Source organism: Gigantopelta aegis, unplaced genomic scaffold, assembly GCF_016097555.1.
Source record: "Gigantopelta aegis isolate Gae_Host unplaced genomic scaffold, Gae_host_genome scaffold72, whole genome shotgun sequence".
NCBI classification, from domain to species: domain Eukaryota; kingdom Metazoa; phylum Mollusca; class Gastropoda; order Neomphalida; family Peltospiridae; genus Gigantopelta; species Gigantopelta aegis.
The window spans coordinates 533,229-560,617 of record NW_024537379.1 but is presented as its reverse complement, the minus strand read 5'-3'; the positions used below and the strand labels follow the sequence as shown (position 1 = coordinate 560,617).

The 27,389-nt window shown below is 38.7% G+C and overlaps 1 protein-coding gene across 1 annotated transcript in view; it reads right to left on the bottom strand.

The window, feature by feature from the left end:
• LOC121367252 (proton-associated sugar transporter A-like) overlaps positions 1-24,307 on the bottom strand; it is a 44,890-nt gene extending 20,583 nt beyond the window's left edge. The window contains exon 1 of the mRNA XM_041491362.1: positions 24,053-24,307. The gene's annotated coding sequence lies outside the window, so the exon portion shown is untranslated. The remainder of the gene's footprint in view (positions 1-24,052) is intronic.
• Between the last annotated feature and the right edge of the window lie 3,082 nt (positions 24,308-27,389).

Genomic DNA, 27,389 nt, shown 5'->3' with positions numbered 1-27,389 from the left:
ATAAGGCTTGTAGGCACAGGGTTCGTACCGCGGTGCCGGCTCCCACCCTGAGCGAGTTTAGATGGGTATATGTAAGGCAACTACACCCTCTTCTCTCTCACTAACAATTAACAACTAACCCACTGTCCTGGACAGACAGCCCAGATAGCTGAGGTGTGTGCCCAGGACAGCGTGCTTGAACCTTAATTGGATATAAAGCACGATAATAAGTTGAAATGAAATGAAATAACAATGAGATCAAAACTAAGATAGTCTCGATAAATACATAGGGGGCTTCATAGCCCGGAAATAAAGTCTTCAATAAGCAATGACGTTACGTTCAGTTACGAACACAATGGAAATGAGTTACGAGAAATAGTCCCGCATTCAAACATCTATAATTACAGTTTGTATAAATACACCTAGCTACAGGATGTACTCGACAGTGCATGCGCACAGAACGGAAGTAATACAACACGCTAAGGCAGCTGCAGCGCAACTATCTTCATGAAAGCGAAACCGGAAGTACTTTAATCGGAAATAGTGTACTAATATTTGACAAAAATAATCTGAACCTTTATAAAAATGTATTTAAATGTTCGAGTTCATCACAATACATTGTCGGGCATATCTGCAGCAACTCGTCCCAGCCAGTGCGCCAAGACTGGTATATCAAAGGCCGTGCTATGTACTACCCTATCTGTGGGATGGTGCATATAAAAGATCCCTTGCTGCTAATCGAAAACAGTAGCCCACGAAGTGGCGACAGCGGGTTTCCTCTCTCAATGTCTGTGTGATCCTTAACCACATATCTGACGTCATATAACCGTAAACAAAATGTGTTGAGTGCGTCGTTAAATAAAACTTTTATTTTCTTTTTCTGCTGCAACTTAGTTTCCATTTTGAAATATCAGCCAATGCTGGGATGCGTAGAAACGATATCTAAAGTGGGAGGACAAATCGTTGGTAGAATCTGTAGGGGGTGGGGTGGAGGGTGAGGGTGAGGTGGGGGTGACAAGCTAGATTTTTAAAAATAATTTATATAGAGTTGGACAAAGCAAAACCGTACGATTTCGTCCTCAGCCCTTCCCCTTCCCGTCCGCCTTTCCCCTCTTCGTGACGTCACAAACACCCGGTTCATACGGACCGGCTTCGGGTCAAATGTTGTGCAATTTACTTCCAAAAGCATCATCAGCATTTAAAATTAGCACGAGTACTCTGACGGTAAGAGAGCTAGACGGACATTGGGCCAGTATATATCACGCTCTGTAATGGTAAGAGAGCTAAACGGACGCGAGGCCAGTATATATCACGCTCTGTGACGGAAAGAGAGCTAGACGGACGTGAGGCCAGTATATATCACGCTCTGTGACGGAAAGAGAGCTAGACGGACGTGAGGCCAGTATATATCACGCTCTGTGACGGTAAGAGAGCTAGACGGACGTGAGGCCAGTATATATCACGCTCTGTGACGGTAAGAGAGCTAGACGGACGTGAGGCCAGTATATATCACGCTCTGTGACGGTAAGAAAGCTAGACGGACATTAGGTCAGTATATATCATGCTCTGTGATAGTAAGAGAGCTAGACGGACGCGAGGCCAGTATATATCACGCTCTGTGACGGAAAGAGAGCTAGACGGACGTGAGGCCAGTATATATCACGCTCTGTGACGGTAAGAAAGCTAGACGGACATTAGGTCAGTATATAGCATGCTCTGTGATGGTAAGAGAGCTAGACGGACGTGAGGCCAGTATATATCACGCTCTGTGACGGTAAGAAAGCTAGACGGACATTAGGCCAGTATATATCACGCTCTGTGACGGTAAGAGAGCTAGACGGACATCTAGGCAGTATATATCACGCTCTGTGACGGTAAGAGAGGTAAACGGACATTAGGCCAGTATATATCACGCTCTGTGACGGTAAAAGAGCTAGACGGACGTTAGGTCAGTATATATCACGCCCTCTTACCGTTAAAGTACTCGTGCTACCATCAACCTATGATCACCTGCAGGGTTCTCAACACTTTTTTTTTTACACTATTATGTTTAGTGTGGGAGGTTGTTTTTTGGTGGGGTTTTTTTTTTTTTTTTTTTGGGGGGGGGGGGGGGTGTCGTTATTAGTTAAAATTCGATGTAGTGGCCTTACACTTGACCACTGGGTGGGAGCCGGTAACGGGAGGCGAACCGTAAACGTACCAGCCTTAAGGCCGATCGCTTAACCACACTACACCTTCGATGTCTGTGTTATCAGTCGGGCGTGCAGACGTTTTCAATTCGATGATTAACCCTCAGCTTTCCACGTGTTAGGGTTAATCAGCGTGGTTCCGTCAACGGCCAGGATTCTAATAATAGACATAATAAAGCAAAATTAAGTTAGCTGAATATTTCCTTTTCGGAGAACCGCTCCACATATATTATGCGTCAAACTCATCATAAGAAATTCGCACGTAGCCCGAGTACATGGGCGTACATGGGGGGGGGGGGGGGGGGGGGTTCGATGGGTTCGACCGAAATCGCTTTTTTTATAATTTAATATATCTGACATTGATATCTGACATTATTATATTTACTCAACATAGAAATATATGCCCAATATCTCTGCAATCTATTTTGGAACCCCCCTTTTCAAAATCCTATGTACGCCCATGGAGTACTCTGACTGTAAGAGAGCTAGACGGACATTTGGACATAAATAGCCTACGCTCCCATTAGAGTCAGAGACTAAGCTATGTAATTTTTTGGCAATCGCCGACCACCAAAAAGTAGTCAAAGATTTCCGCTCTAATACCACAACAATCCTATGTTTGACGTCAAGTACATTTACATCGACCATGTTCTAGTTAAATGATTAAAAAAAATTCAGATATTAATCACTAATACACACACTACAGAAAGAAACCCGACAGCACCCACATTCAGCTAAGCTTCGGCAAACTCCGGACAGCCGACAGCCGATCTATATCGTGACGTTGCGTCACATGATCGCCCACTCAGCCATTCCGTCTTCAAGGGGCCGTCTCAAAACGATAAGTGCCCGACAATCACAAAGAAAAGTTTGTTTTGTGTAACGACACCACTAGAGCACATTATTTCATCGGCTATTGGATGTCAAATATTTGGTAATTTTATCATTGTGTTAGAGAGGAAACCCGCTACATTTTATCATTAGTAGCAAGTGATCTTTTATATGCACCATCCCACAGACAGGATAGCGGCGCTTTACCACTGGGCTGTGGACAATCACCAAAGCGACAGAGTGGTACACACACACACACACACACACACACACACACACACACACACACACACACACTATTACGTTTTCTCAAGGTGAAAAAAGTATTTCATCTACGAGTCGTATGCCTGTTTGGCATGTGTACCACTCTGGCATATCAAAGGCCGTGGTATGTACTATCCTGTCTGTCAGATGGTGCATAGGCCTATACAAGATCACTTGCTACTAATGATAAAATGTAGCGGGTTTCCTCTAACATTTTGATAAAATTACCAAATATCTGACATCCAGTAGCCGACGATTAATGAATCAATGTGCTCTAGTGGTGTCGTTACACAAAAACTCTTTTTTTGTGATTGTCGGGCACTTGTCGTTTTGAGACGGCCCCTGGAAGACGGAATGGCTGAGTGGGCGATCATGTGACGCAACGTCACGACATAGGTCGGTAACGACAGCGTATTTATGTCCAAATGTCCGTCTAGCTCTTTTACAGTCAGAGTACTCGGGCTACGTCGCACGTAACCTTACTCATTGCAGAATGATATCATTTCTCCATGGACACACACCTGTGAAACCGGCCTTGGTGGCGTCGTGGTTAGGCCATCGGTCTACAGGCTGGTAGGTACTGGGTTCGGATCCCAGTCGAGGCATGGGATTTTTAATCCAGATACCGACTCCAAACCCTGAGTGAGTGCTCCGCAAGGCTCAATGGGTAGGTGTAAACCACTTGCACCGACCAGTGATCCATAACTGGTTCAACAAAGGCCATGGTTTGTGCTATCCTGCCTGTGGGACGCGCAAATAAAAGATCCCTTACTGCTAATCGGAAAGAGTAGCCCATGTAGTGACGACAGCGGGTTTCCTCTCAAAATCTGTGTGGTCCTTAACCATATGTCTGACGCCATATAACCGTAAATAAAATGTGTTGAGTGCGTCGTTAAATAAAACATTTCTTTCTTTCTTTCTTTCTTTCAAACCTGTGAACTGAATGTGAATTGACATTGTAACAACTATGATATTGTTATTAAGAAATCTAACTGTAAAATGTCTAATAAAACTCTTACAAAAAATAATGTCAGTAGGCCTATTTGTAAATCATTTAAACTAATATGAAATTAAAAGTGTAACAACCACATGGCACAGGGTTATCACATTTATCATATCATAATATGCATGTCATGTATGTGCAAATTTTTACAAACAGCATTAACATTCATTATCGGTGTACTGTAGTCAACACGTCATTTATTATACTACTAACTCGAAACATAGCAACCAATCAAAACAAAAGCCCAACAAAACCACCCTAATGTAAATTTAATTTTAAAATATACATGCTTTACACTCGGTAAATTCGAATTACAGATTTAAAATTAAATCGATGTATGTTTGTTTCAGGTGCCCGTCAATTGATCACATGTGGCCTCAGATTACAGTTATCTTCCCATTTGGTTGTGGAAAATCCGGAAATTTGACCGCGCAAGTAGTCTGCTGTTTGACTGTGATTATTTCATGGCAAACAGCTATGAAGTGGCAACTATTTGACTGAAGTGACGGGGAGGGCATGTTGTTTGTAAACATGTGTAACTTGTTGACATTGAAGACTTATTTGTGGTAATTCCGGCCCATGCAAAAGTAGTGCTTTTTGTGTAAAATGGGAGTACTCCGGCCTGGTTTAGAGGATGTGTTTGTTTAAACCAATATGCTGGGAGAAAGAGATGGACAAAAGGGGTTGTTCTTTTCAGGGTATGTGACCCCCATGCAAGCAAAGGTATATACAAAAATCCACGGGCCTGCTGATATTAATAAAAATGTTATAGCCGCTAAGGCTATATAGAAACATATAGCGAAATTAATTGTGATCTGAGGCCATGTACTAGCAATCTGACTACCAAGGTCAATGTCCTTGGCTCTAAATCACGTCGCAGTATCGTGAAAGAGAAAGTAACAATCTATGCGGGTATGTCGCCATGCTATTAACGAAAACAAAACCTGCTTTACTAAATTACTTTTTAGTTTGTGTTCGCGTTTACTGTGATGCCACCATGTACAAACATTATACACATCACAGAATTATTGGACAACGCACCTATTATTTTTTCTGTACGTGATCAAAACGACGACAGTGTAAAATAAATTTCGCGATCATTACCTGCATTGTACGAAATTAAACAAAACAAAACCGACGAGATTGTAATAATAAGTGAACTCCTATCTGATTGGCTCAGTATTCTAGGAAGTTCATTGTGAACAGAATGGAAAGGTTTGTGGCGTTGTAGATTGGATTCAATAAACAATTAAAATGACGGAGTTAAAAAAAATAAAAAAATACAAGAGTGATTTGTTCAATTTAGCGGCTCGTTATTTCGCGCCCGTCAGATTGAGTTCACGGCGATTCACGGGCGTGATAGCACTCGCGCCCGTCAAAAACGAAGGTCTGTAATATATATGTTGGTTTTATATTGAGGGGTACCCATACGTGGGGAGGGCACCCACACTGTCTTTGAGTCACGTATATAATAATAGCAGACGATTATATATTTAACAGGTAATGGGGGGGGGGGGGGGGGGTTGCTTTTCAAAACTTACACAGGGACCACGGAGTGTATTTCAAAATGGGTCGTGGTGGGGCGAATGTCTGTGGATCAAAATACATACATTTGTGGGCCCGGGCATGCTTTCCCGAGAACAATTTAAATTTCAGGTGTTCAAATACAATTAAAGCCTTCTGAACCGTGTAACATGGAAAATTGGGTGGTGTGCCATAACCTCTTGCTATAGGCGTCATTTTTAACGCTGCTAACTCCCTCAATACAGGACTTGTCCTTTTTAAATGTTGCTAATGATAAAGTGATGTACTCGAAAATGAAGGGAAACTATTTAAAACAATTTTTTTTGTTTTTTTTAAAGAAAATAATTATTTTATATTTACAGATGTATATTGTAAGTTTTGTAGTAATGTTAGTGAAAGTGTTACTTTTTAAAACAACTTTCTTTTACGCTATTATAAAGAAAATATAAAGCAAAATATCTAAAAAGTGAGGGACACATGCACCCCATACTCCCCGCTTCCTACGCCAGTGGTTCTCCACTAAAAAAAAAAACCCAATCTGATTAAAATGATGTCTACTGGTCTGCCAGTAGATCTAATAGCATTGCGTGGACTCCCATGTCCAGGTGACATTTCATCTATAAATAACAATTTAAATATCGACCAATTACACTTCGCGTTTTATAGCGATATTCGGGGGCATACAAATTATAAAAATATCGGGCGAGACTATTTATGCAATAGGCGAACTTGTTGGTCTATTTCAACATTGAAAAAACAGGGGGAAAAGTGTAATAATAAACTCTGGATTGTATACTAGTATAAAAAGATTTTATGGCTATACCATCACGTTTTGGGGGTTTTTCGTCTTGAAACGAATTTTATATAAAATGTTATATTGAAATTAGTTTCCGGCATACTTCGTAATTTACCCGAATCATTTCGTATACCTTCGGCATAACCCCGAATGTTTTCAAATTCTTTTCAAATCACTGGCATGATTTTGCAAGTAAGGTTTTGATTAGTCGAATGAAAGGTCAACTGGACACGAGCTCCGACGGGCTGCTGTTAGATCCATATGTAATAGTGGAGCTAATTTTAATTAGATTGAAAAACCCCAATAAATGCATTGTATTCACCTGCTAAACATTTCATTTTTTTCCCGGGGCACTTCAAATTTCGAGGAGGAGCTACACAGGATCTCTCCTCGTATACCTATCCGCGCCTGTAATGTCAGATGAATTAGTATTCCCGACATGTTTCCCCGTATAGGCTAATCGAAGCAAGTAGTTGCAAAACCCTATACACTTGCTACGTCCGATTCGGACTACGAAGCAAGGTAAAATGTACCCGCTAAAATTAAATTGTAAAACTTCTTTGGGACCATGACGACGTCATAGGGGCGTGGTACAAGCTAGTTACCTCATCTATCACTCGAGATTCGTCTAGTTAGACCACGGTTATTGCGGCCGACGCCGTTGAGTGACGGGTGTAATAAATCTCAGGCTATGCCCTCGATCATTACATCCGTCACTCAACAAATCTCTCAGAAAAGGATGATGTAACTATACACACACACACACACACACACACACACATACATATATATATATATATATATATAAGGGGGGGGGGCTCAGTCGGTTGAGTGTTTGCTTGATGTGCTTGCGTCGAAGGATCGAACCATCACGGTGGATCCATTCAACTGATTAGGTTTTTCCGTGGAAAAAGACGTGGTATGAGCTTTCACGTTTGTGGGAAAGTGTACATATAAAAGATTCCTTGTTGCATTAGGACAAAAATAACGAGTTATCTCTGATGACTACCTGTCAGAATTTCCAAATATTTCACATCCAGTAGCTGATGATTATTATTATTTTTTTTTTTTGGACCAATGGAGTATTTAAAGATTGGAATTATACGAATGTATCTCCTCTCTGTGCGGTTATGCAGATATTATGAAACGTGGTAAAGCTCTCGCTTTATGTGCGGTCTAGGATCGATACCCTTCGGTGGGCCCATTGAGCTATTTCTCGTTCTAGCCAGTGCACCACGACTGGTGTATCAAATGTTGTGGTATGTGTTATCCTGTCTGTAGGATAGTGCATATATAAGATCCCTTGCTACTAATGGAAACAAAATCTAGCGGGTATCCGCTCTAATACTATACTTATGTCGAAATTACCAAATGTCTGACATCCAATAGCCGGAGATTAATAAATCAATGTGCTCTAGTGGTGTCGTTAAACAAAACAAACTTTTCTCATTTAAAAAAAATTGTATATGATATTCTAAATAGGACACTATCTTTATCATGTAATTATTGTTGTTATCAACAGGCTCTGTTACCATGGCAACAACCTCATGACAGTCCCTTTAAACCACTCAACCGCTAAACCATCAATGTTGCTGTACGTCTGTGTTTCATTGGAACATTTTCCGACATCGAAACAAGTGACAATACACCCACATCAATCCCTCCCCCACTCCCTCCACCCCTGGATCCACCATCTCTCTCCATTCTTGAATTCAATGGTTAACCACTACCGCTGTCGGCTAGTAAATATCTGAATACGTTGATGCAAGTCGTAGCAAGCGCGTGAGTTCATTCATTATTAAGATCGGACCATCTGGAAAACGAACCTCGCTGTGTGACAGAGATTGACTCTGTCCGTTTTGTCTCCCTAACAAGAGAACCTGGCCGACAAGGCGATGGAGAGTCCTCAATCGAATCACTTTAAAAGACGATTCACTTGTCGTCAATCGAATCACTTTAAAAGACGATTCTCTCGTCGTCATTCAGGACGAGAGATTTGACAGATAAATACAATTATGCTTTTCCTGAGCGTGTTCTTTCAAATCGACGTTTAAAGACCTACAAACACGATTAACCTTTCGCTCAAATGCTTTTCTTGCAAATCGACTTTCTACAAGTATAATTAAACATGTTCTATCGAATCAACGTTTATAGACTTAATAAAGCAATGAGGAAGACTCATGAATATTCATAATGAGATAATGAGAAATGGTACTTTAATGGATGTAAACTAGAGGTTGTAAATGAATGTATTTATCTTGGCGTTTTATTTTTCTATAATGGTAAATTTGTACATACACAGAAGCGATTTGCAGAACAAGGACGGAAGGCATTATTCTCAATATTGAATGTATGTAGGAACAATTTCTTCAATATCGAAACAATGCTTGCTGTTTTTGATACATATATTAACTCTGTCCTTAGTTATGGTGCTGAAGTTTGGGGCTTTCACTCGGGTCATGATGTTGAAAAAGTACATATACAATTTTGTAAAAGATTATTGGATGTAAGAAAAGGAACGTGTAACGAATTTGTTTATAGTGAACTGGGACGGTTCCCACTTCAAATAACAAGAAAACTGAGAATTTTTAAATATTGGATAAAATTACGTAACACTACAAATTGTATTCTAAGGGGTATATATGAAGAAATGGCACACTATAACGATAATTGGTTAATTAACATAAGGTACGAATTGTATTCAGTTGGATTGAACTATATTTGGAATTTTTCGTATATTGACGACAGTATTTACATTATAATTGTCACGGGGATCCTATAATACCCGTAACTGAATGAAACACGATTGTCCAAATATCTCTCCTAACTGTATATCTATTAGATCTCTATGAAACAGGCAGTTATACCCGCTGGCTCGTCTAGGTATGATCAGAGATAAGATCTTATATAAAGTATATATTATTATAGCACGTTTAGTTCACTAGAAAACACAACAAAAACACTATACACTTTGGAATCTGTATTAACCTACGCTGACAAATGTACTGCCGCAGTAGTTAATTAACAACAACAAATAATAACAACCCAGAACTGATCACTTAATTAGGTGTCTAGTTTACACAATATGCTAATCACTTCACCGTGACACAACACCCACACGTGTGATAATTGAGAACCGCTTCCAGGGGAACTTAATTAATAAAGGAATTACAACTCTATTCCTAACTGCATAATTTTTAATTAACCCTAACTACTCATTCAATAACCTTGTAATACAGACTTAATACTGGTACCTATCACAATAAAGACAATAACCTACAGTTTACCTAGGTCCTCTAGGATGACTGGATAAGCTATATATATATATATATATATATATATATATATATATATATATATATATATATATATATATATATATATATCAGAGCGGTGAGCCTACAGTATACTGCGTCAGATGACCGGCAGCACCGTCTAAATAATATTGGTATAATACAGTATTAAAATATTTAAAGTCACATCAATTACATCAAGGTTATACACAGAGCAGAAATAAAATTATTTACCAGTCCGGACGGACAGCGATCCCCTGGAGCCTTCCTATGTTTCTCCCCGATATCTCTAAAACCCTAGCTATTTATTATAAAATCCCAGTATCGCCTGGGGGTACATCGCGACACCGAATCCCTACAAGTGCTATTTCCACAGCGACCAAGCGATATATTTTTCTCAGATCGTCAGACTTAGTGACGCCTAGTCGCCAAATCACGGTTGTAAAAACCGCACTCGTGGAGGTATTACGTAACTACTGGCCACCTGGGCTTAAGTTCATATTGGAACTGCACACGGCCGTCTAAAACAATTAATATCGCCACAGGCGAAAAGAAATTAAGAGCATGTACCGTCACAATAATCAAAGAAAGGATATTAGATACTTTTAAGCAATTGTGTTACAGTAAAACAATGACAACGTCTAGAGGACTTTTATACCAACATTTATTAAATGAATTTAGATTACAAACGTATTTAAGATTGCCAGTGGAAACGCGATATATAAAAGAAATATGTAAGATTAGAATATGCGCTCATAAATTAAATGTAGAATCTGGCAGGTATCGAAACATTGAACGATCAGAAAGAATATGTACTCTGTGTAACGCTAATGCCATAGAAGATGAATATCACTTTATGATAGTGTCCACAATACAAAGATTTGCGTTGTAAATATATAAAAATGTATTATTATAAGAGGCCAAGTGTGTATCGTTTTATACAGTTATTAACCACCTTTAACAATAAGGAATTGAATAACCTAGGCAAATATTTAGTGCAAGCGAATACACTTAGAGATCGGTTAATACAGGATAATAGTTAATGTAATAAATGTAACTTATATCACTTCATTTGTCCATGATTACCGTATATATAAACCACACCCACCATTGTTTTGCACGTGTGTATTTTGTATAACTATGTTGTATTATTTATGTTATGTATTCAGCTGATGAGTTGTAAAACTCAAAGCAAATAAAGAACTTGTAGAACTTGTCCGATGTGCATTGCTAATACTTGACTATCGTGAATCGCCGGAGTCCTGATAGAGAAATCTAATGAGCTGGCATTTATACAAAACAGAAACCATATTACGGGCATTGAGATAGCAATTTATTGGAGAGGCGGCGGCATAGGCATACGGGTGGATGGTGTATGGGGGGATACTCCGGCTGATTTTTTTGCCAGAATTAAACAAAAATGTCCGAATCCGGATCACAACATTTATTCATATCAATATTACTGCAAACTAGATATTTTGGGTTGCAAACGAATCGCTAAGCATTTGTTTATGAATTACAACTAATTTTGATGGTAGAATGATGGAAATACATCGTGAAAAGGTCTCAGGTTACCACATTTTGCCCGAATATCTCTATCGTTTTTGCTCGAATATCTCTATCGTGTTCGTCCGAATTTGTGTATTTGCTTCAGTACTAGCCTCCCCTCCCCCACCCCCCACCCCCTTCCGTTTAGTACCCTTATGGGCCGAGGATAATTTGTAATAAATCTGTCTAGGATGTTTTGATTTCCGGAAAAAATAACATTGAAGTATCATAGACACCTGTCACATGCATACCAACGTTATTGCATTCGATCTTGTCCTCCCCTGTGCGTGCTGTAACCTCACCGTGGTGCAGGGGTGTAACATCCTCTTTGAGAATGGCCAATACAGCACACTTTTTGAGTAAAAATCAGTATCTATCTGTGATATTTGTATTTTTGCAGTTCTTTACACTGTTTTTATTTAAATCTTTTATTTAAATCTTGAATTTTTATATTGATGTTGATCATCACTTTATTTCTTTGCATTACCATAGTTTGACACCCAATAACCGGCGTATTTTTTGTGCTGGGGTGTCGTTAAACATTCATTCATTCATTCATTCATTCATTCCATCTTGTCTTCAAAATGTTCTGTTTTAAGGCAATCCTGCTCACACCACCCGACACAAACACAAAACAAAAACCTTGTATGCTATATACGCCTATATTGTGTTGTCCCAAAATCAAAATATGTCAGTAAAATGATTTGTACACAACGGTACTAGTAGTAGAACGTGTCAAGTCTTATGCTACTTTATCACTTAAATAGCTTCCATTCATATATCATTTAGACATTAAACACTTATTACATGGAATAGCTTTAAATAGGCTCTGCAAATATTAATTACACAACCATACATATAAAGTGTCCACATTTAGCACGTATTAGCCTCGTTTTTTTTTGCTGTTAAGATACTTATCTGGAAATCTAGTATTACTAGAACCTAAGAACATCACAGAATCCAATAAGTCCAGTAAAATAGCAAGACGACAGCGTGTAACTTGCTATTGATTTCTTACGATTTAAGTTCGATAATATGTTTTCTATTTTCATAATCGCTAGCAATCCATGAACGTTTGAAAATGATTGTGTCTCCCCGATATGGAATGATTTGTACAGAGATGTGATTTTTTTTTAATTGTGCAATAGGTGTTGGGATTTTTAAAATTATTATTCAATTATTACTATTCTGTAGTGAATACCTTTTCTATAATGACTTGCATTTTTGTTTGTTTGTTTTGTTTTATTGTTGTGGTTTTGGTTGTATTTGTTTATTTTGTTTTGTTCTTTGTTTTTGTTTGTTGTTTTGAGGGATCTTTTTACCCTTTTTTTGATGTTTGTTGTTTTTGTTTGTTTTGTTGTTGTTTTATTCGGGGGGGGGGGGGGGGGGGGTTCTGTTTTGTATTTTATTGTGTGGAGTTTCTTTTATTTTTTGCCGGAAATAATGTGTATAAATTAACAGTAATTTGTTTTTATAATTGCTGGAAGTATACTAAACAAAAACGGAATTGCATATAATATAATATAATATAACATTATAATATAATATAATATAATATAATATAATATAATATAATATAATATAATATAATATAATATAATATAATATAATATAAATATAAATATAATATAATATATCTTACAGTAAGATTGTGAAACCAGGGATTTCGTGAAGTCCCTGAACATTTCAGTAATTTCGTGAAAACCCTGTTTTGGTCAGGGATTTCATGCAATCCCTAAACTATTCAGTGTTTTCGTGAATTCACTAAATACAATAACCAATGAGTTCAATGATAGTTTGTACAGTTCATCGCATACATAACTATGATTAAACAAATAATGGATAACAAAAACAAATGTAAGTCAAATTACTAGCATTTACTACACTTGAGTCAACTTTTGTCAACATCTCCAAACAGAATACACAATATTTAGTATCTGTTTCTCAGTATATTTCAGTAACGAGGCGCAGTGCCCTTCACGAGACCAGATCCACTGTACAGACCGCCTACAGTGTCGAACTAAGATATGGTGTTTCGTGTGTTTCTCAGTATATTTCAGTAACGAGGCGCAGTGCCCTTCACGAGACCAGATCCACTGTACAGACCGCCTACAGTGTCGAACTAAGATATGGTGTTTCGTGTGTTTCTCAGTATATTTCAATAACGAGGCGCAGTGCCATTCACGAGACCAGATCCACTGTACAGACCGCCTACAGTGTCTGCTTGTACGATCTACGCATGCAATACACACAGCGGCGAAACCGGGGGGGGGGGGGGGGGGGGGGGGGGGGGGGGGGGGGGGGGGGGGGGGGGGGGGGTTTGACAGGGGCCATGCCCTCCTACCACTCAAACCTATTACATTTTATAAAATATACATATATACAAGGCTGGCCACACCAAGGTTACTAATATGAGTGTTGCCACTCTTATTAACTAACACTAAGTCATTCCTGTGACTGGAACCCCAACCTTTCCTACTAACCACCTTCTCCCCAACCATTAGAGGGCTTAAGGTTAAATAATTATATTGATTTTATTTAGACAGTCCAATCAACAAAGCGCCTGAATTTATAAATTTTTTAATAGAAGTAGGCAGAGTTCTAAATATTAGGATTGCGCAAATAAATTATTAATGTCCCTTGTTTTATTTTTGGCATTTAAAGTTCAAAATTGTCCTATATTTCTGTCCCGGACCAAATTACTGGCTATCCAGAGATCGGGCCCGGGAAAGACGTGCTCGAAACTCTAGTTGTATAGGAGCATGTAAATAAATATTGGTAATGGTAACATACATACGTACATACATACATACATACATACATACGTACATACATACATACATGCAGACCGGCCTCGGTGGCGTCGTAGTTAGGCCATCGGTCTACAGGCTGGTAGGTACTGGGTTCGGATCCCAGTCGAGGCATGGGATTTTAAATCCAGATACCGACTCCAAACCCTGAGTGAGTGTTCCGCAAGGCTCAGTGGTTAGATGTAAACCACATGCTCCGACCAGTGATCCATAACTGGTTCAACAAAGGCCATGGTTTGTGCTATCTGCCTGTGGGAAGCGCAAATAAAAGATCCCTTGCTGCCTGTCATAAAAGAGTAGCCTATGTGGCGACAGCGGGTTTCCTCTAAAAAAACAGTGTCAGAATAACCATATGTTTGACGTCCAATAGCCGATGATAAGATAAAAAAATCAATTTGCTCTAGTGGCGTCGTTAAATAAAACAGACTTTACTTTTTTTACTTTACATACATGCATGCATACATACACACATACATACACACATACATACGTGTGAGTGACACTTTGTGAGGCCATAAAGGATTTAATTATCCCCTGCGCTAGTGCGTTAATATCTGAGTATGTAATCGGTAACATCGACATACATACAATATATAGATATTCATAGATGGATACATACAGACAGGCAGACAGACAGACATACATACACACCTACACGCACATACATGCATAGTGTAGGTTGCGCCGCCACCCCCATCCCCCCACCCCACCCCCCAATAGAATACACATTCAAAATTATTATCTGCGATCAAATTCAGTACATTATAAAATCGCGGGAATTTGTCCGTCTGTGTCTGTCTGTTGACTGTCTATTTATCTGTTTTGTTTTGTTATTTGCTTGTTATAATGGATTTACTGGAATTTTCCCATCTAGTGCCCCGCGACTGGTGTATCAAAGGCCGTCATAAGTGTTGTCCTGTTAAGGGAAAGTGCATTTAAAATATCCCTTGCTGCCAAGTGAAAACAAATTGAAGTCGGTTTCCTCTGACGAATTATACCGGCCTTGGTGGCGTCGTGGTTAGGCCATCGGTCTACAGGCTGGTAGGTACTGGGTTCGGATCCCAGTCGAGGCATGGGATTTTTAATCCAGATACCGACTCCAAACCCTGAATGAGTGCTCCGCAAGGCTCAATGGGTAGGTGTAAACCACTTGCACCGACGAGTGATCCATAACTGGTTCAACAAAGGCCATGGTTTGGGCTATCCTGCCTGTGGAAAACGCAAATAAAGGATCCCTTGCTGCTAATCAGAAAGAGTAGCCCATGTAGTGGCGACAGCGGGTTTCCTTTCAAAATCTGTGTGGTCCTTAACCATATGTCTGACGCCATATAACCGTAAATAAAATGTGTTGAGTGCATCGTTAAATAAAAAACATTTCTTTCTGACCAATTATCGAATGTTTGACAGCCAACAGCCGATGATTGATCAATTTGCTCTAATAGCATCGTTAAACAAAACCAACCCTTTTTTCTTCCGGTTTTTTTTCGTTTGTTCTTTCGTTCGTTTCCCCGCCTATTGATACTTTCACGACGACAAAATCATGAGATTTGCAAAAAGATGAAAATTATTCTAGGCCCCTAGGAGCGATATCTAAAATGGTGAGGAGTGTGTGTGCGCAAAAATCTCTAGAGTTTAGGACACAATCTTTAAGGGTACACACACCATATTTGTATCGTTATTTACGAGATAGAGTAGGACATGTTTGTCCTACGGCCGGAATCCTAAGTAAGATCCTGTATTTGGTACATAATCCCATGCGTCGTTCAAGTCGTCATTAGTCCCACATACACGGTCGTTGACAAGAGGAGATTTAATGACGTGAACCCGCGGCTGTGTTTTATGGTTGTACTATACCAAATAAAATCCCATAGGCGACCATGTTAACGTATGTGCTTAAAATCACTATATGCAATATATCAACCAAACTTTGACCCATAAATATCAGTACTACAACCCCTACCTCAAAATATTAACTGAAGAAAATGGTATCTTTCATTGCTCATTTTCGGTATAACCAGATGTTTTTACATCACCCTGAGTTTTGCTTTTTCACAGGTACCCCATACATGTTCCACGCACACAGCTACTTGACACAGTGGTAGTAGATGAAATAAAATTGTATACAGTTTTAGCCCAGATGAAACTGTTTCTTTTACAACCAACACACTCACATTTATAACCATTCACAACACTTGTGGTGTTAACTTCTCTATCAAAAGTTCGGTGCACCTCGAACTTTGACCCAGCCGGAAGTTATTTCATTTAGTGCTACTTTATCTCAATATATCATTCATATTTGTTCCTAAAGCGGCGATATAACTGTTACATTGAAGGCGCATATTCCTATGGACTCTTTCCATGACGTGGTTTCTTAATGTGGCGATATAACTGTTACATGAAAGGCGTGGTTTCTTAATGTGGCGATATAACTGTTACATTAAAGGCACATATTCCTATGGACTCTTTCCATAACGTGGTTTCTTAATGTGGCGATATAACTGTTACATTGAAGGCGCATATTCCTATGGACTCTCCATCAAGTGGTTTCTTAGTGTGGCGATATAACTGTTACACTGAAGGCGCATTTTCCTATGGACTCTTTCCATGACGTGGTTTCTTAGTGTGGCGATATAATTGTTGCATGAAAGGTGCATATGCCTACGGACTCTTTCCATGACGTGGTTTCTTAGTGTGGCGATATAACTGTTACATTAAAGGCGCATATTCCTATGAACTCTTTCCATAAAGTGGTTTCTTAGTGTGGCGATATAACTCTTACACTGAAGGCGCATATTCCTATGGACTCATTCCATGACGTGGTTTCTTAGTGTGGCGATATAATTGTTGCATGAAAGGTGCATATGCCTACGGACTCTTTCCATGACGTGGTTTCTTAGTGTGGCGATTATTACTGTTACATTGAAGGCGCATATTCCTATGGACTCTTTCCGTGAAGTGATTTCTTAGTGTGGCGATATAACTGTTACATTGAAGGCGCATATTCCTATGAACTCTTTCCGTGACGTGGTTTCTTAGTGTGGCGATATAACTGTTACATTGAAGGCGCATATTCCTATGGACTCTTTCCGTGACGTGGTTTCTTAGTGTGGCGATATAACTGTTACACTGAAGGCGCATATTCCTATGGACTCTTTCCGTGGCGTGGTTTCTTAGTGTGGCGATATAACTGTTACATTGAAGGCGCATATTCCTATGGACCCGTTCCCTGACGTGGTTTCTTAGTGTGGCGATATAACTGTTACATTGAAGGCGCATATTCCTATGGACTCTTTCCGTGACGTGGTTTCTTAGTGTGGCGATATAACTGTTACATTGAAGGCGTGGCTTATTAGTGTGGCGATATAACTGTTACATTAAAGGCGCATATTCCTAAGGACCCTTTCCATAACGTGGCGCTTTACAATTGGAACTACAGACTTGTGACGGGGGGAAACGTGTGAACATAAACATGATACGAGAGGAAGCAATGTTTTTCTCTGCTACACAAGAATTGCTTAAAAGCGCAGACCCTAGATTTAACACGTAAAAATGGACACTAAAATGAGTTAATCTACAAACCTGTAACACATTTGAATGATGATATAAGATAGCGAAACAAGAGTCTGTGTCGTTGTAACGGTGAAATAGCATTTAAAATAGACTAAAACTGGACTCCATAACCGTTATTTCTCAGACGCACGCGCATTTTTATAATATTAAAAAAGCATTTTGTGATATTAAACACACCAGGATAACCAGAAACTTTTCGAATGTACGGAAATGGATAATCTAAATAATAAATAAATAAATAATATATAAATATATTTATATATATATATATATATATATATATATATATATATATATATATATATATATATATATATATATATATATATATATATATATATTACAATAAATAACATCATTCACATATGCATTTGGGCGCCACCTCTCAAAAACAAAATACCCGTTTTCCATGTGGTACTTAATTGTAGAATGTTTATTATTGTAAATCCCTTAAATATGTCAAGCGATACATTTTTACGGATGTGTTTCGTCTACGGACACTACATTGGATTCTTACTTTCAAAAAAACAACAATGATAGAATATTTAAAACACCAACAAAAAAATGGAACGTGAATCATTTTTATGTAATATATTAATGAGTTAAAAGAAAAGAATTATGTAATAATTAGTGCAGAGCTGAAGTATTTTATTTTATGCTGGTCTCACACTGTCAATTGACACGACGAAGTTGGCCAACTAGACCGTTGCGTTTTAATTTCCCCAACTCCCTACGTAGACGGGAGCGTTCAGATTAACAACTAATCGGCCGTAGAAGTTGTATACGATGAGAATCGAGTTGTAAGAGCACTCAGACTAGCCACTGGACAGCCGTAAAAGTTGTATACGATGAGAATCGAGTTGTAAGAGCGCTCAGACTAGCCACTGGACAGTCGTAGAAGTCACGAGAGCAGAAAGTTGGTCAACTTTGTGCTGGCAGTTAATAGTCTGTGCCTAGCATTTTAGCCATTCATTTTATTTATTATTTTGCAATCACTAAAATGGTCCAGATTCCATTTTTGTATTAAAAGTACTTGAATAATCTAACTCTTAATTCAGTAAAATAAGGTCAAGTTTAGTATAGGAGAATATTTGAATTGACACTCAGGACTCGAAACGGGCGACTTAAATATTAAACAATAATGGCGTTAGTTGCCGAAATAATATTATTTGGGCGGTCTTCTTTAGAGCTATAACATTAGAACCACTATTAATATTTGTATTGCATATATTTATTCCTCAGTAAAATCTTGCTTGTGGTTCATGGTTCGCTTATCTTAATTTGCCAACATCCATTATTATTTTGGGGGCCACCATATTTATGGCGAGTTTCGAGCCCTGACACTCAATTGCCGCTAATACCGACTATCATTCTTGCTTCGTACACAATAAATGTAGCATATCAGACGACTAAAACAATTGTTTATTTTCTTTAACGACACCACTAGAACACATTGCTTAATTAGTCATCAGCTATTATTATTGTGTCAAACACAAGGTAATTCTCACAAGTACGTGTAGTCATCAGCTATTACTATTGTATCAAACACAAGGTAATTCTCACAAGTACGTGTAGTCATCAGCTATTACTATTATGTCAAACACAAGGTAATTCTCACAAGTACGTGTAGTCATCAGCTATTATTATTGTGTCAAACACAAGGTAATTCTCACAAGTACGTGTAGTCATCAGCTATTACTATTGTATCAAACACAAGGTAATTCTCACAAGTACGTGTAGTCATCAGCTATTATTATTGTGTCAAACACAAGGTAATTCTCACAAGTACGTGTAGTCATCAGCTATTATTATTGTGTCAAACACAAGGTAATTCTCACAAGTACGTGTAGTCATCAGCTATTACTATTGTATCAAACACAAGGTAATTCTCACAAGTACGTGTAGTCATCAGCTATTACTATTGTATCAAACACAAGGTAATTCTCACAAGTACGTGTAGTCATCAGCTATTACTATTGTATCAAACACAAGGTAATTCTCACAAGTACGTGTAGTCATCAGCTATTACTATTGTATCAAACACAAGGTAATTCTCACAAGTACGTGTAGTCATCAGCTATTACTATTGTATCAAACACAAGGTAATTCTCACAAGTACGTGTAGTCATCAGCTATTACTATTATGTCAAACACAAGGTAATTCTCACAAGTACGTGTAGTCATCAGCTATTACTATTGTATCAAACACAAGGTAATTCTCACAAGTACGTGTAGTCATCAGCTATTACTATTATGTCAAACACAAGGTAATTCTCACAAGTACGTGTAGTCATCAGCTATTACTATTATGTCAAACACAAGGTAATTCTCACAAGTACGTGTAGTCATCAGCTATTACTATTGTATCAAACACAAGGTAATTCTCACAAGTACGTGTAGTCATCAGCTATTACTATTGTATCAAACACAAGGTAATTCTCACAAGTACGTGTAGTCATCAGCTATTACTATTGTATCAAACACAAGGTAATTCTCACAAGTACGTGTAGTCATCAGCTATTACTATTGTATCAAACACAAGGTAATTCTCACAAGTACGTGTAGTCATCAGCTATTACTATTGTATCAAACACAAGGTAATTCTCACAAGTACGTGTAGTCATCAGCTATTACTATTGTATCAAACACAAGGTAATTCTCACAAGTACGTGTAGTCATCAGAGGAAGGAAGGACATGGTTTATTTAACGACGCACTCAACACATTTTATTTACGGTTATATGGCATCAGACATATGGTTAAGGACCACACAGATATTGAGGGAGGAAACCACTTCATGGGATACTTTTATCTGCACCATCACACAGACAGGATAGTACATACCACGGCCTTTGTCACACCAGTTGTGGAGCACTGGCTGGAACGAGAAATAGCGCAATGGAGCCACAGAAAGGGATCGATATCTAAACAGACTGCGCATCAGAGGAAACCCGCTACATTTTTCCTAATGCAGCAAGGGATCTTTTATTGCCTCTATTATAAATTCGCGAGAAAAAATAGGCAGAGTTACGTCCCCTAACCACTAACCACTTCCGGCGCGTTCCGATTACTTTAAAGATGGCCGTTGGCCATAGTTGTTTGTGAATCTTCAGCTGAGAGTTATACATGCCAGTCCTTGGTATCATAAATGTCCCCACCTATGCTTTAAAACTAAAGAATGATACAGGTAAAATTAAGTTGATGAAATTGCGTTGTGTTATAACTGACCGTGTTAAATATAGGATATGAATCTAGCAAGCTGTCACATACCCTGATAGTTTTGGTTTTCTTGCATGGAATCTCGCCTCACATTAATTATCATAATTTCATTTAAACATACAAACACACCTGCAGTTTTAAAGAATTGTGTGTGATAATAACACATATAGATAATAGAAAAATAATTATGTTTATAGTGCGTCCCACGGGGAACGCATTTTTTCATGCTATGGAATTTACTACAAGTTATTTATTTCTGAGCCGCTGGCTTTCTAAATTACACACAAAAAATAGTATATTTTTGTTATTTCCAAAAAACTTTTATTTTTATTTTTACGTCAAACCAAACTTAAATTATTTACAAAAACAACAAAACATTTTTGAAGGAGGATGGGACGGAATATATGTAATATACCGATCAGAACAGTCCTCTTCCCCACATGCTATATTATGGGGGGGGGGGGGGGGGGGGTTGTAGTTTTTTTCAGTGTATTTCTGGGGACGCATGACCCGACCCCTCCACTAAAAACACCACTAGCCAGTCTAGACTTCCTCTATACAATTCCTTGCCTGTTTGACTAAATATTCCGTTTGCTGTAAATTAATTAGGCCTATATACATTGCATTATAAAGTGTAAATTTTGTTGTAATAACAGCTAAATATATAATTTAACCTAAAAAACATCTACCTGTAGTAAGAGTACTTGTTTTGTTTACATCAAAATATCTGTGTAAACATATTTATGTTAATCTTGCATGCCGATTTTTCAAGGTTAAATGTTAAAATGAAGACATTGTTCTATATACATGATTATAAGCGTAAGTGGCAGGCAAAACAAAAAAACCCTAATATTTTAAAAAGACCCCCCTCAACAATTTTACCTCCGCCCAAAGAAAACCCCAGTAACAACAACAAATCTGCCCCCAAATAAACAATAACCTACAAAATGCACATTTGAATTTTTTATTTTTTTAATCTATGTACATATACCAGTGGCGTATGCGCGCGCGCGCGCACACACACACACAACACACACACACACACACACACACAGAGAGAGAGAGAGAGAGAGAGAGAGAGAGAGAGAGAGAGAGAGAGAGAGAGAGAGAGAGAGAGAGAGAGAGAGAGAGAGAGAGAGAGAGAGAGAGAGAGAGAGAGAGAGAGATTTTAGTGGCGCAGGAAGGTGCCAAAAAGTGTGGGGAGGGGCCCCACACTTTTATATACACACACTTTTACACTATTATAAAGCAAAATACTGTGGAATGCTTAATGGTTGTGCATAATATTAATAATTGCAGGTAGATAGTTGATCGTAACTATTAAATTACATATGAAATTGTGTCCGTTACACTATGTCCGTCTGACAATGACACTGCATAGTCGTAGTTAATAATGCAGCTAGCGGTACAAAAAATCGCAGCTAGTCATTTAGTCAAATTAATGTACAGAAACACATGCATATCACTTGCAAATATCAAAACTTTATTAAGGTGCCGTATTAACGAGTCAATCATCAATGAGCCATTGTTCTTGGTCCCTTCCCCCCCCCCCCACCCCAAGACGTGTTCGTAAGTATTTCTGTTGAGCACAAAACATATTGTACATTTGCTTTTCTGTAAAAGAAGCAGATTGCACACAATCTGACAAACAATAATAGTAATAGAAAACTTTATTAAAGACAAAAAATAAAAGAACAAGTGGACAACTACTCCTCAATTCAGTATTAACAAAGGGCCTTTGTTGCAAGCGACTGGAGCGTAGACGCGCCGGAAATAATTTAGTGGCTAATTGGGGCCGCTTAGCGCTCTGTAAAACAAGGGCAGATAAGTATGTTTCTAATAGAGTCTATTGGCACTTTCCCACAAATAATAAAGCACATACCACGGCCTTTGACCAGTTGCGGTGCACTGGTTGGAACGAGAAAACAAATCAATCAGCTGAATGGATCCACCGAGGTGCTTCGATCCTGTGACGCAAGCACCTTAAGCAAACACACAACCGACTGAGCTAAATCCCGCCCCGTTTGTTGTTGTTGTTTTACTACTTTAAGATAGCATGTTACATGTCTGTACACTTACTACTTACTTCTTAATATGTTTAATTCTAAAATAGGGTCGGCCCTTTTCCTAGATAAGGTGGGGTTTTTGGGAACACAATTGTAGGTCTTATAATAACTTATAAAAACAAAACAAACAACCATACAAATATAAAACATAAACTAACAGATGCATCCGAAATAATAAAACAAAGATGATTTACAGTGCTACAAAAACAGCTATTATCTAAATCCAGTCAATTTTCAATAGTATCTTTGTGCTTAAAACTTTAAATTTAAATTGTGAACATTATGATGATAGTTAAATCCCTGAAGCAAACCCAAAAGAAAACACACCACTGGAATGAATGAATGAATGAATGTTTAACGACACCCCAGCACGAAAAATACATCGGCTATTGGGTGTCAAACTATGGTAATGCAAACAAATAGGGTGATGATCAACATCAATATAAAAATTCAAGATATAAATAAAAACAGTGTAAAGAACTGTGCAAAAATACAAATACAATATTACAGATAGATACTGACTTTTACTCAATTTTTAATTTTGTGCTATATTGGCCATTCTCAAAAATAATGTTACATCCCTGCACCACGGTGAGGTTGCAGCACGCGTAGCAATGCGCAGTGAAAATTAATTTTAATTTGTGTAAAATCGCTTTTAATAAGATTACTTATTATTTCACGAATTCCAAACTCTTGTTGACCTTTCCTTTATATGAGTTAGTCAGCGTGACATGGCGTCCTTAATCCCCTCCGTAAAATATATATGGCTTCACCCTTGCATTAACTACACATATTAATATTCCATGAAACTGTGCTAACGTTGTTTAAGTTCCATAATTGCTATTGAAACACATTGTTGAATAGCAGACGAGGCGCGTTTAATAAGGTGACAAATTGATTTATCAAAACACTTACTTATCTTTGATCAATCTCCGTGAGGAGACGGTAAGAAATTATTTACCTTCAGGTTTGCAAAGTAAACGTAAATCCACCACAATCGATAGGAAGAACACTAAACTCCTGGGAGGCAAGTTCGCCAACGCTATAAACAATTCATGAACAGCGCTTGTTCGTTAAACGAAAGTAGTTTTCCTTCCACAAACAGCTCACAACGCTTCGTCGGTTCTCGGTGGAGAGAGAAAGAGAGAAACTGACAGAGAGCGAAAGTAAAGTGCTAGGGCAATTCAGACACGAAGCAGATTGTTTTTGCCGATAACAGGACGTCTTGGCGAAGTTATAACCGAACGTCCAATCGCTCTGATTTTAACACCGCTAGAAATCAAATCAGTATCATCCAATGAAGAGAGAGAGTTGATTGATTAGTGACCTTTGACCTTGGAGCGCCATAAACAGACGATCTGGATTGGCGGAGGGATCGCTTCGCGCGGGATGTTTTATATCGGCGGTTGTCATATTGTCTGACCGTTAATAAGAGAGATATTCAACGTGCTGACGTGAATGCACCAATTGATTACCTTTCAATGAGAGTCACAGAATGAAGTCCTTTTTTATCTCCTCGTTCGTGAACGCAATGCTGGATGAGACGGAGCGCAAAGAGGTGGCCATAACTCAGATATTAAACCTCTGAAAGGCGGAGAAATATTAAGATGGAACTGTCCGGGAAGATCCGCTCTTAAGAACGACAAATCGCTTTAAATTGGGGGATTGTTGGGAAGGTGTCTACAGAAGGCGACGCTGAGATTGGAACGTCTTCAAAACAACATGACTTACAACTGAATAATAGATAGGTGCGTTATTACGTGCGGTGGATGAACGGATGAATCTTTAACGACACAGAACAAATTAATAATAATAAAGTTTGTTTTATTTAACGACGCCACTAGAGCACATTGATTTTGTATCTTATCATCGGCTATTGGACGTCAAACATATGGTCATTCTGACACGGTGTTTTAGAGGAAACCCGCTGTCACACAGGCAGCAAGGGATCTTTTATTTGCGCTTCCCACAGGGAGAATAGCACAAACCATGGCCTTTGTTGAACCAGTTATCAGGGGTCGAAATTTATGCTATTCCGCTATTCCGCAAATAGTAAATTTCGAAACGGAATAGTAAAACAATTCTTCCAATATTCCCTCATGAACGTGAAAATAAAGCACGGAATACCAAAAATCGCCTGCGACTATTCCGCTTACGCTTTTTTTTCAGCTACATTTTTCTGCAGAACAAATCCTCGCGCTACTAAGACCTTTCTCACGCACTTACCGATACAAAATAAACGTCTTTTTGATCGAAACTAATGTTTGGAGTGAGTTCGTTTGTAATTCCAGCTAGTACAAAGTAATGCATAGACTGGTATATAAACAATTGTTCGTTTCGCAGTGTTGTACAGGGCGACGTAGCACAGTCAGGAAAACTAGTGGTACATTAATAATTGAAGGGATAGTACATTTTTAGACGGAATAGTGTTTTTTGAAATTCACTATTCCTTTAGGATAATGGTAAAAAAACAAACATTCAACCCCTTGTTATGGATCACTGGTCGGTGCAAGTGGTTTACACCTACCCACTGAGCCTTGCGGAGCACTCACTTAGGGTTTGGAGTCGGTATCTGGATTAAAAATCCGATGCCTCGGCTGGGATCCGAACCCAGTACCTACCAGCCTGTAGACCGATGGCTTAACCACGACGCCACCGAGGCCGGTTTAACGACACAAAGACGTAAGCCATCGAGTATTACGTGTCAAACTAAGTTATATGGTGACCAACATCAATATAAAATTCTGAAATTACCAACAGAAATAGGATACACATCAGTGAAAGAAAAGAAATATTTTATTTAACGACGCACTCAACACATTTTATTTACGGTTATATGGCATCAGACGTATGGTTAAGGACCATACAGATATTGAGAAAGGAAACCCGCTGTCGCCACTTCATGGGCTACTTTTTTTTTTTTCGATTAGCAGGAAGGGATCTTTTATATGCACCAACCCACAGACAGGGTAGTACACACCACAGCCTTTGATATACCAGTCGTGGTGCACTGGCTACCTCAACTGAATGTCCCAAATTTTTACTGACGTCCTCTAAAGATTTTCAAATAAAAATAATCATAGCGGGTGTAAGAAACATAATAAAAACTCGTTGCCATCACGCCATGGGCTATTCTTTTTGATTAGCAGACAGAGATCTTTTATATAAATTATCCCACAGTTATGATAGTGTATACCACGGCATTTTAGTTTGTTTTTTTTTTTTACACCCGCTATGAAGCACTGGCTGGAACATAGAAATAGCAAAATTGACCCACCGATAAGGATCGATCCCAGACCCATCGCGGATCCAGGGAATGCTTTACTAGTGGGCTAGGTTCCACCCTCTTGGTACATTGAAGTAATCTATATATTTCGAGGTTTAAATTATAAAGATTACATAATATTATCTAGTTTCTTTCTGTTGCAAGGTTCCACAAAATACTGTTGACCCATATAGAATACCAATAACGACCATTTTGGAAAATGGCCGCTGATGGCTATGCTATATTTTAAGAGTAGTCAAAGTTAAACTAGTACCGACCTCGATGGCGGCTAAGGCATCGGACATAAAGCTGGTAGGTACTGGGTTCATAGCCAGGTACCGGCTCCCATCCAGAGCTAATAGGTGAGTAGGTGTAAGATCGCTACACCTCTTCTCTTGCAGTAACAACTAGCAACTAGCCCACTGTCCTGGACAGACAACCCAGATAGCTAATAGGTGAGTAGGTGTAAGATCGCTACACCCTCTTCTCCCACAGTAACAACTAGCAACTAGCCCAATGTCCTGGACAGACAACCCAGATAGCTAATAGGTGAGTAGGTGTAAGATCGCTACACCCTCTTCTCCCGCAGTAACAACTAACAACTAGCCCAATGTCCTGGACAGACAACCCAGATAGCTAATAGGTGAGTAGGTGTAAGATCGCTACACCCTCTTCTCCCACAGTAACAACTAACAACTAGCCCACTGTCCTGGACAGACAACCCAGATAGCTGAGGTGTGTGCCCAGTTCGAGCAAAAATAATACAGATATTCTGGCAAAATGTGCTAACTCAGACCTTTTCAACATGTGTCTCCATCATTCTACCCTCAAAATTTGTTGCAATCCATATAAAAATGCGAAATGATTAGTTTGTAACCCTTCATAGATGTTTGGCAGTAATACTAATATGAATAAATGTTGTTATCCAGATTCGGTATTTTCATTTAATTTGGGCAAAAGCACACCCTGTAAAAATAGGAGCCCGTTCGTTTATGGTGCACGGGACAGTGTGCCTTAAAATTAATTGGATACA